The following is a 10,619-nucleotide window of genomic DNA, read 5'->3' as shown; positions in this document are numbered from 1 at the left end:
TTCTCCTTCTCCTCCTCCTTCTCCTCCTCTTCCTCCTCCTCTTCCTTCTCCTCCTCTTTTTCCTCCACCTCTTTCTTCTCCTCTTCCTCTGTCTCCTGGTTTTATTGAAACAGAGTCACAGGTAGCTATTCACTATCCTGGAACTCTCTATATAGACCAGGCTGTCCTCAGATTCACATAGGTCCACTTGCTTCTGCCTCCCAAGCACTGGGATTAAAGATGCATTCCCACCCTGACCGGCCATGCTTTAGCCTTCTTGAAAAGCAGCACTTCATGAAGAAATAAACTACTCTTGTAAATTTTATTCACTGAAAAAATAATTAGAAGCTCTGCGTACTGAGGCATTCCATTCAGTGTTACTCTGAGAACTTTGAGGTTGAAAACAACCATGGCAGAAAGAGGGAAACAATTATGAAAATCAGTTTCCATGAATGCAACAGAACATTAGAAAGCCATTGAAATATATTATGTGAAAAATAAGAGACATGCTTGCTTTGGTGCTCAGTAACAGAAGCAAATTACAAAATTACATGTTTCTCATGGTATGACTGTGAACATACACATACTAATTGATTTGAGAAAACATATTGAGGATTTCCTAAGTAGCAGATGTGCCTGATAAAGGAGTTACTGAGGTGAAGCTGTGGCCCCACCCACTCAAGAAGGTTAAGACTATGTGGAAGACAGTCTTGCAAGCCAACTGCAAGGTCTTGTAACTCAAAAGATGTTTTGGAAGGGCAGAGAGAACATTAGTCTGCTGAAGAAGCCAATAAAGTCCTAACGGAAGAAGGAAGACAAATGTGGGCAGTAAAGAAGCAGAATATGAAAGTGAGAAATCACTTGTACCAGGTGTGGTGGTTTGAATATACTTGGCCCAGGGAGTGGCAACATTAAGAGGTGTGGTCTTGTTGGAGGAAGTATGTAACTGTGGGAGTGGGCTTTGAAACCCTCCTCATAGCTGCCCATGAGGCAGTCTCTCCTGGTTGCAGCAGGATCAAGATGCAGAACTCTCAGCTCCTTCTTCAGAACCATAGAGGCTTCCAGCCATGGTTATAATAGACCAAACCTCTGAAACTGTAAACCAGCCCCAGTGAAATAGTGTCCTTTATAAGAGTCGCCTTAGCCATGGGATTCTTCATAACAATGGAAACCCTAAGACATCAGTGTAGTGAGACCAGTTATTTTTATGCTCTTTGCATTTTTTATTACTAAATTGGGTTGCGTAAGGCCATTTTCATGCAAGTAGTGAATGCACTTTTGAACCTATCTCCCCTTCCTCATACCCTTCCTCCCCTTTGGACCCATCCCCCTTCCTTTTAGTCATTTCTTACTTTACATGTTTCTCTCATAAGGGGCTGGGATGTAGCTCAATTGGTAGAGTGCTTGCCTGACTTGCAGGAAGCCCTGGTCCCAGTGCAGCATAAACCATAATCAGAGTGCTGTAATGGACTCCTAATCTCAGCATTTGGGAGGAGAAGGCCAGAGGATCAGAAGTTCAAGGTCATCTTCAGTTACATAGCTAGTTTCAGACCAACCTTGTGTACAAATAAGAGACAACAGCCCCCAAATACAAACTTGCCCCCAAACAAGAGACAACAGCAAAATCCTTGTTTATATAATTACAAACACTGGGGGACAAGATGGGAGCAATACTCAGTGGTGGTGGAGTGCTGGCGTAGCATCTGTTAGGCCCTGGGTTCTTCTTTAGCATGAAAAAAAAAAGATTGAAAAATGAAACCTGTACCTTGCCTTATGTAAAACAAAACTCAACTTATTGTACCTATAAAGGACAGTTTAAAATATTCTCTGGGCATTCTTCCCACCCATTTGTCACATAACAGGGGGCTGGCCCAGCAGCATCTAGGCACCACACCTGAAATACCCAACCTCTCACGAAGAAGAGTTTTCCCAACTCCCATGGTGAGGGCTTCATGGACAACCACAGGAAAAGCGCCCCTCGCCCACACAGAGGCTGGAATGATCCAGAGCAGATTCCTGGGGATGGGGCTTAGACAATCCCATGCCCTTTCATGGGATGGATGACTGGCTTTCCTAACTTGTGCAGTACAGGGCTCTTCCTTAGGCCCTCAGGGAGCTGAAAGGCAGCTCTGCACAAGCTTGGGGCTGGAGAGAAGCCTGCTGAGATTTGGATGGAGGGTAACTCTATTAACTCCTTAGTGCCCGGTTCTCAGTTCTCCCACTGGCAGCTTCAGCATCACTTGGGAACAGGTTGGAAAAAGCAGTAACTCAGCCCTTCCTCCACAGGCACACTTTTCAGAATCTGCATTTTAATAAGCTCCCCAGGTGATTAGTATAGGAATTAGAGTCTGAGCAGCTTTTGTGAAAGGCAGAAGGGAATGAATCCTCCATTTGCAATCCAAGGCCTTGGAACAGCAATGGTAATTTCAGGCTTACCTCTGAGCCTGACTACTGGGGCTAAAAGTAGGCTTCTTGCAGCCCAGCCTTCTAAAAAACGCTCAAAGGGTGGAGTTTCCAGCTGGGATGCCAGAAGGACCTAAGTCTGTGATAAGCATCCATAAAATCTAGACTGTCTGTGTTTGCATTCCTGCTATCTTCCCCGGGAGTCCTTAGGGTTAAAAGGTCAGGATTCAAACTGTACATATAAGGAGAGAAAGTGGCATGTAATTAATGAGCACAGACTCTTGAGGAAGTAGGCAACCTTCCCTTCTACGCCCATTATTTTGACTAAATAACTGGACTTAGGCAGGTCTCGTGAGCTCTATGAACTTCGGGTTCCTCATCTGTGTTACCATAGTAGCAAAAAACACCTCCCAGGATTGTTGAAGATAAACTAACCTCCAAAATATGCCTACAAGATACTAATTACTTACTAAGCCAGGATCTCTTTCCCTTTCAATCTGCCTCCTCATCCAGTGCCTACCTCCAGCCTAGCACATTTTTCTTAGGTACTCGTTAACTGCATATTAGGTGATTGGTCAAATTAATAGTCCTAGATACAATGCATTTTAATAAGTGACTATTTTTCTAAATATCAAAGGAATCTTTCTTTTTTTTTTTTTTTATTTTTCGACACAGGGTTTCTCTGTATAGCCCTGGCTGTCCTGGAACTCACTTTGTAGACCAGGCTGGCCTCGAACTCAGAAATCCGCCTGCCTCTGCCTCCCGAGTGCTGGGATTAAAGGCGTGCGCCACCATGCCCGGCTCTTTCTTGTTAATGAAAACATTTTGGAAATCCCAGGAAGGTACAGTGAAATATCCCAAAGGTACAAAAGCCAGGCATGGTGGCATATGTGTATAGTGGCAGTGGTTATAGGTTGAGTCAGGATGGTTGAAAGTTTACAGCCAGTCTGGACCACATAGTGAGACCTTGTCCTATTGTTGTTGTTGTTGTTGCTCTTGTTCTTGTTGTTGTAATGCAACTACCTATGGACATAACATATCCATGGTAATGTTTAGGAATATTTAGTTCCTTAGATATTTGTATGTGTGCATATATATGTACACACATACACATAATAATTAGCTACTACAAGTGTTTAAGAATGTATGCATACACATGCATAATTAGCTATATAGCAATACTGTTGATTTACTCAAAACAGTCCAGTGCTTTCTGGGTGCTGAGTGTGGGGGTTCTACACATCAGGTCTCAAAACAGCCAAACTGAGACACTTTCCTGATCCCATGACCAGCCTCTGTCATGCCCATGATACAAGTTGTAGAGCAGTGCTTTCAAAGACTATGTAGGAGAGGAAAAGGGAGTAATCCCTCTTTGTGCCCATCATAAAGCAGACACCTCTAATAACAAAAGACAGATTAACAAGGGGAATGCATAGCAGATTGATTTGATCATAGTTTTATGTGAACTATCCACTTTTATACTTAGGTTTTATGAACCACCAGCAGTCTTAAAGAAAAGGGATTGGACAAAAAGCTTAGAACCAAATGCTAATAGACTGAAGGGAAAGAGAGAGAGATTCAGTACTGACTGTCCAGATATTTTTTTTGTCCTCTCTGCAGCATTCCTTCTGGGAATAGCTTCTTCCGGTAATGGGGTGGGGGGTGTTGGGTCTTCTGATCTACTATCAGACAAGATAAGTTAGGACAGTTCTTTATGACTAGCTCCACTGAAAACAAAAAGACAGGGGAAGTCCAGAGTCATATTTTCAAGTTTTATGGCTGGCTTTAGGGGAAAGAGGTCCCGTTGCTCTGTTCTGCTTTAGGGAAGAGGAATTCTAATTTATATGGCCTGCCTTGGGAGCGGAAGCGGACCAGGGGGAGACAGTTCAGGAGAAGATCAGAGAGAAACTTGCTTTCTTAGGTTGCTTCAGAGCCCTTCATATTGGAATTTTTTTTTGGAACCCCAACAACTGAAGGCAGAATAAAGGATTGTAATATTGGCCCACATTTGAACTGGTAACCAGTTGAATACTGTCTATATTTCAAACTCAAGGCTTTTTAAAAAGAGAAACAATGAGACACTGAAAAGATGATCTCAAAGACAAGGTTTGCCTCTTCTCTAAGTCCCACAGAGCAGAGGATGGTCTTTTACTCTTCATTCTCCTGTTTCCACTTCCCAAGTGCTGAGATTGCAGCTGTACCAGGAATGGCTTGAATTTTCTGCTTAAAAAAAAAAAAAAACTTTAAAAAAGTTTATTGTTGGCTGCCCATGGTTCTGCCCCTCCTGTGCCCAGCCTGTCAACTTTCTGGGGAAAAAAGATTTATTGCATTAATATTTTTCTACATGTATGTATGTGTACTACATGTATACCTGGTGCCTGGGGAGACCAGAAAAGCCTAAGAGATCCCCTGAAACTGGGGCTATAGACAGTTGTGAGCCACCATGTGCATACTAGGAACTGAACCTGGGTCCTCTATCAAGAGCAATCTGCTCTCTTAAAACAACCGAGCCATCTCTCAGTGCTCTGAAATCCTCCCTTTAACTGAGAGACAGGAGGCATTTGAAATTGAGCACAAGCGATATATTTTCATAGATCTAAGGCAGAGTAGAGCTTGTTTAACTAAAGAAAATCCTCACAGCCTCCAATCAATATGTTGGTCCTGAGAGGAGCTGGAGACTCACGGGTAGCCCAGTAGTAGAACATATGCTTAGCATGTGTAGGACCCTGGGATTCATCTCCAAAACACACACACACACACACACACACACACACACACACACACACACACACACACCAGTTAGCATCTAGAATGAGGCAGTTGCAAACCTTTAAGACATCGTTGAGGATCTTGAAATCAGAATGTTGGTGGGCATAGTGGCATACACCTGTAATTCCAGAACTCAAGAATTCAAGAGGTTAAATCCAGTCATTTAGGAGTAGTAGGCTTACTTAGCAAGCCTTAAGTTTAATACCATGTCTATGGGGAAGAGGGGATATGTAAATGAAATCATAATCTTTATTTCCTTGCTCAGCAACCCTCGAGGACATCCTATTCACACTGAAGCTGAGGTCCTGGCAAATGCTTGGCACCCAGTCCTACAAGAATGTAGACCTGTGCACTTGTGGTCTCTCTGATCTTTCTCTTCCCAGGCCTGAATTTAGAATGTCATGGTTTGATTAAAGATCACTTCTCTTTCTTCACCCAATTCTGTTCTTGATCTGGATGATCCTAGGTTTGAAGTATGAAGACGCCGGGCGGTGGTGGCGCACACCTTTAATCCCAGCACTTGGGAAGCAGAGGCAGGTGAATTTCTGAGTTTGAGGCCAGCCTGGTCTACAAAGTGAGTTCCAGGACAGCCAGGGCTACACAGAGAAACCCTATCTCGAAAAAACAAACAAACAAACAAAAAGTATAAAGGCTATGTTACAAATCCTCACTTCTGCCACTTTTAATATATAAAAGATCTTAGCTACGACATGAAACATCTCTTATCCTTGGTTTCCAAGTCTGTAAAATGGGTATAATTAAACATTTTTCTCTTCTTGGATTATTGTGGGAAATTATTGGACGGTTTTTAAAAAGTGTGGGGCACAAGGAAAGTAGGTTTTCACTAAATTAAAGGTAATAACTGATCAGTGGGTAGGGCACGTGTTTAGTATGTAAAAGGTCCTGTTGTCATCCCCCACATGTACAGAAGGAGAAGGTCAGCAGCAAGCTCCCTACCTCCACACACTAGTGCCTAAAGCTAACTTGTTTTGTTTTAAAACAAGATATTATTATATCACCTAGGATAGACCCAAACTTACAATTCTCCAGCAGCTCTTTACTGGCTGGTGGCATTATAAGAGTTTGCATCACAGCTGCCTTGGATTCTTATTTCTTCAACAAATCAAAACTATTTTTTAATATCTTACCCAAATCCTTTATGCTAATTTCATGTATAAATCCCAGTTACTTTGCTTTCAGTTTGTCCAAATGGCTACTTCTACATATATCTCACATCTGAAACTTGGACCACATTATCAACCATTTAGCCTCTCTCTGTGTCATAGCTTACTTATTCTGACCTTTTTCTTTGTTTTTGCTTCCTGAGTGTTGCCATTCCTCCTTTAACATCCTCTGGGACCAGTACTCCCAGCTACAATCACTAAGCTTAATTTCTTTCTTCAAATCCCACCAATTCAAGAGGCTTAAGAAAACAACAGTTTGATCCCAGCATTCTGGAGGCAGAGACAGGTGGATCTCTGAGTTGGATGCCATCCTGGTCTACAGAGTGAGTTCCAGGGCAGCCAGAGCTACACAATGAGACCCTGTCTCAAAAAAAAAAAATATATATATAGTAATCCAGCTCATGGATGGGGGGGATAAGGTGGGATGATCATTACTTTCTCTATAAACCAATGAGCACTGTGGTTGTAACTTTAGTCACTTAGGAAGCTGAAACGCCAGGATCCCTAGAATCCAAGAATCCAAGGCTAGCCTAAACAACATAGCCAGACCCTTATCTCAAAATGAAATTGGGCTGAGGGTATAGATCAATGGCAAAGTGTGTGCTTGGTATATATGAGACTCTCAGTCCCATCCTGGGATACCATAAGAAAAAAATGATACACACATTAAATTCTGAAAACTTACATGGCTATTAAGAAGAAGATGTTAACCTGTGTAGAAAGATACTTTCATGAAACTGGGGCTAGTGTAAGATCCTGTTTCTCTGCCAAATTCTAAGAATAGCAAACAAGATCCTCTTACTCACTGCGATAAAGAGATCCAGCCCTTTACAAAGCATAGTCTGCATTTCTAGGACCATAAACATCTGTGCTACCACTTAGTCTTATAGGTCAATGTCTAGGAAATTACTTCAAAGAAATAGCAAGTAATATTAGAGAGAAGACTTTATACTCATACATAATCAGTGTGGTTTTAGTTTTTGACAGATCAACATTGGCCACTAAAAACGAGGATATTTTTAGTTAAACCAGTGATGCTGAGTTCACTAGGTACGATGTGCAGCTACTAAAATAATTACTATGAAGTCTACACATAGAAAAGCTTATAATTGCGGAAAGCAAGGTATGGGTTTGTGTGAGTGCACGTGCACACGCCCCTATATATTGGGAAATGTCTAAAAACAGCAAATTACCACTACTGTCAGAGAGCTGTAATTATGAATGAATAGGGTTTTCTCTTTTTTCCCCCTGCTTTTCGAAGTTTCTGTAATGTGGCTATATTCTTGATTTATATTCTTATATATAGAATATATGTTACAGATATATGGATATATATGTTACAGATAGTGTATGTGTGTGTGTTCCATGTATGTTCCTTTTACAAACACCCATCCTCGGGAACCAAGGTGTTCTGAACAAGGAATTCCTTTCCTTTGGGACATTAAGCAGTGGCCCTAAACTGTTGTGTTAGTCTAACTATCCAGATTCCCCCAAGGAGAGTCTTTGTGGTTGTTCAGGGCCTGTTATTGAGTAGACTAGTCCCTTAAGCCAGAGACTGGAAGATGGATACAGTATGTGCTCTTCTTGGACCTTGGCCTGGACATCTCAGGCATGCTATGGAACACCTGGAGGGAAGGAAATGGGAGGCTAAAGGGAGCTCTGCCTCCAGGGTAGTGAGTGTCCTTGTGTTGTCTGCAAGCAAAAGAAATGGCATTCTTTCCCCTTTGCTCCAGCACTGCTTTTGGGGATGAGAAGGTTAAACAGTATTAGGGAAGAAAGACCCAGTGCCTAGGCTTTTTTCTGAGATGGTGAATTGGCCAAATACTTCTCAGATTTTAGTGGCAATTTAGAAAACTCAAAGAGGCGATTCAGGTGTGTGTGTGTGTGTGTGTGTGTGTGTGTGTGTGTGTGTGTGTTTTGCAGTGATTGGGGACTGAGGGCTTCTTTTAAAGTGTGGACTGGATTTCCAACAGAAAGGACTGGATTGGGCCTCTTGTGCTGTAGGACTAGTAAAGAAGTTGGAAAGGAAAGAGAGTTTCCTGAGTGTTACCTAATATGTTCCAAACACTTTAAAAGCAGTCTCCCTTTTCATCTTCAGGTGGCTCAGACAGAAAAGTATTATTCCCATTGACAAAGTATTATTACCATTACAGAGGGAAAAAATTGAGGCTCAGAAAACAAGACCCCTGCCCCCCCCCCCCCCATACACACAGGCTGGTCAGTGGGAGAGGCAGAAGGCAGAGCTGCATCTTTATTCGGCCGCCATCCGTGCCTGTGCCCTTTCCTCTAGGTCAAGGCCTAGACCTTTCTTTTGAATTTGAGGAAGCCGAAAGCCAGAGACAGGAAGTGATTACACCTTGTTGTAGAGCTCATCAGAGAGAGGGCAGGCCTTGAAGGGAAGTCCTCTGATTGCCCAGCTGGCTGCTTTTCCTACTTCTGCCAAGCCACCAACCTCCTCTTCCAGAGTTCGCCTTTCGGAGGCCATTCTGGTTGACTGGAAAGCCCAGAGCGATGCCTCCTGGGATTGTTTGCACTTGAGGATTTCTTGGTATTAGCTTGACTCTGATTTTTAGTTTATTTGAGTGTTCACTTCTGTATTTCCTCCAAGGCTGAGACGCATTTGTTGAAAAACATTATCTGTGAACTAAAGGCCATGTAACTGAATACATAAAAGCTGTTCGCCTGGAGTTTTATGTTGGAAACTGAAGTCTGCCTGACCATTGAACGTATTATCTGGATGATATCTAATTTCCCCACTTTCGAGTGTGAGAATGAACTCTTTTCTTAAAAGAAAAAAATTAGAAAAGAATATTGACCTTCCTAATGTTTCCCAGCACAAAGGAATCTGTCTACTGTAGGCAGCTCCAAGACAGACCAGACTCAATATGTTGAATGTCTGGAACCTTCTGCTATCCCCACAAACCCTAACGTGCTACCCAAAAGTCATAACTCTTATATTTTCATGTGAAGACTTTTGAAATGTTCTAGAAACCCTAAGGAAGAAGAGAAGTAAATTCTCCTGAAAATAAACCAGCCCCCCCCCCTCCAAAAGTGTAAAGACAGAAAAGAAGTATACCTCAGAACCATTGAAACAGTCAGTGGGGCTTCATAGCAACATTGCTGGCACAGCCTTTTCATCTTGTCAGTGATGGAAAGCAACACTGCTTTTGTTCTGTTTTCATTTGTCTTTCCTTCTCCTCCTCCTCCTCCTCTTTTTCTTTCTGTCCTATGTGCCTAAGGCTATAGGAGAAACTGGCTCAAGTTGCCTTCTTGCTTCTCAGGATCAGCTAAATCTAAATATGTTAGGTCTGAGGAGTGTAACTCAATTGGAAAGTAACTTGCCTAATGCTTGCAGGGTCCAGTTCTATACCCAGGGTGATAATATATACCACATTTTAATCTTGTTAGAACCATTTTTTTGCCTAAATTCATATCATTTCCCAGGAAGGTATGCATATTAGTTTTCATTAGAAACCATTATATGTTTTAGCATTTATTTCGTATCTTCAGTAACATTATATTAGGTAGCTTATTATACTCATGCACATAGCCAATATTCTTCTAGAATCTTCTTCCTTTCTTTGTTTCTTTGTTTGTTTGTTTGTTTCTTCCTTCCATCCTTTCTTTCTTTCTTTCTTTCTTTCTTTCTTTCTTTCTTTCTTTCTTTCTTTCTTTCTTTCTTCTTTCTTTCTTTCTTTCGAGTTTTAAAGACCTCTAATTCTTTTTGTGTCATTTGTTTTTATTTTTTACATCTATACAGTTATATTTTGATCATAACAATCTTGAACTTCGCCCTCTTACTCCTAGCTCTCCCCCAAACACACCCCCTCCAAACTTTGTGTATGTCCACTTTTTTTTCTTTTTTTTTTCTTCATTAACACTGCCTGTATGTGCATGAGTATAAGGACATCTGTTGGTACATGGGCACTGATAAAGCCTTATGTAATCCAAGGCACACTTAAATGTACTATGCAGCCAAGGATGACATTACATCTCTGATCCTCCTTGCCCCCTCCACCTTCCAAATGCTAGAATGCAGTTTATTGAAGCTGGACTTGGAACCCCACACTCTATGCTACTCCCACTGAAGATCATGGACCACGATGGCAAGACTATGTGACTCTTCTTGGAACATCCTATTCTTCTCTCATCCCTTCTCTGCTTCTTAACTTCTGTTCATCTTTTTTCTCTTCTCTTTCCTTTCCTTTCCTTTCCTTTCCTTTCCTTTCCTTTCCTTTCCTTTCCTTTCCTTTCCTTTCCTTTCCTTTCCTTTCCTTTCCTTTC

This window comes from Mus caroli, chromosome X (assembly GCF_900094665.2).
Source record: "Mus caroli chromosome X, CAROLI_EIJ_v1.1, whole genome shotgun sequence".
NCBI classification, from domain to species: Eukaryota; Metazoa; Chordata; class Mammalia; order Rodentia; family Muridae; genus Mus; species Mus caroli.
This window is presented reverse-complemented; position numbering follows the sequence as displayed.